Raw genomic sequence first — 1,205 nt, forward strand, 5'->3', positions numbered from 1 at the left:
CAAATAATTAGCACTCTAGTGCAGGAGTGGTAATGCCACGTATCCAGTCTTGTGTGGTAATAACACCATTTTTGTTTTTAACTCCTCCACAGGTAACAGCTGCAAGTCTTCAGATAAATTAAAAACAAAAAGAATTCCAAGACGCGATGAGTCCATTGGATAGGTGAAAAAGGATTTGGCAGTTTCAAAGAAATTACACAGGACTTTAACAGTTCCAGAATGTGACAAAATGTTCCGCACAATAAGAATCCTTCCCCCTACAGAAAAACAGTCATCGCCACGAGAGGAGGAGATCAGTGTCTGTCCATCATTGTAACGCCTGTATTGTTCCCATGTTGCAACTGAATTAAGCATTGGTCCAGAAAAGTGGAGCTGTTTGAGTGGGCTGAAAACTGATGTGGTCTTTTGGCTTGCCACTTTCTGCTTCTCATGGATTCGCCTGACGAGTTGTTGGACAGGGTTTTGAGGCCGACAGACAAGTTTTTTCAGTTTACCTAAAAATGTCTCAAAGGGAAAAGCTGAAACACTATCCAACGGGCCGAATTTCCGTGCATCTTCAAGGAATGTATGTTATAGCTGACAAATTCAGTGCCATAAATTGCAGCAAAATCTCCTCAGCATAGTCACAATTGTCAGAAGAACATAAGGCAGGACTCAGAAGAATTCTCATAGATACCGATAAAAGTAAAAAGTTTCTGTACATTATACTGGGTATGTTATTGAGAAGAACAACAGGACCAGTGTAAAGTAAAAATTGCCGCAGCTCTGTAGCTTTCCATGTGCTGAATTCGAACAAGGATCGTGGTTTCCTTGTAAAATTGCTAGGTAAATATTGCCTGATAGAAACCATATATGCGGACATTACAACAAAAAACTTCATAGATTGCCTGCATTTTAGCAGCCCCTTTAGCCAAAGAAATATTAACTTGCGCATTTCCCCCAAACACACAAGGTGCATATAATCTAACACAAAACTGGTAACTAGACCTATACCCAGATCATTTAGGGGGGAGGTTGACAGTTGGTGGTGTTGATAGCCTTGCCTCCCAAATTGCTCATCTGTCCTAAGCTCTGCTGATATTACAGTTAATTCCCATTAATGTACTGGCCTTTTTGAGTGCACCTCTCACACCCATAATAGCCTGTATGGCCTTTGGAACATTTAAGAAAAGCACGAGCAGGTGCATCACAAATAAAAGCATCGG

Source organism: Micropterus dolomieu, linkage group LG12 (assembly GCF_021292245.1).
Source record: "Micropterus dolomieu isolate WLL.071019.BEF.003 ecotype Adirondacks linkage group LG12, ASM2129224v1, whole genome shotgun sequence".
Classification (NCBI taxonomy): domain Eukaryota; kingdom Metazoa; phylum Chordata; class Actinopteri; order Centrarchiformes; family Centrarchidae; genus Micropterus; species Micropterus dolomieu.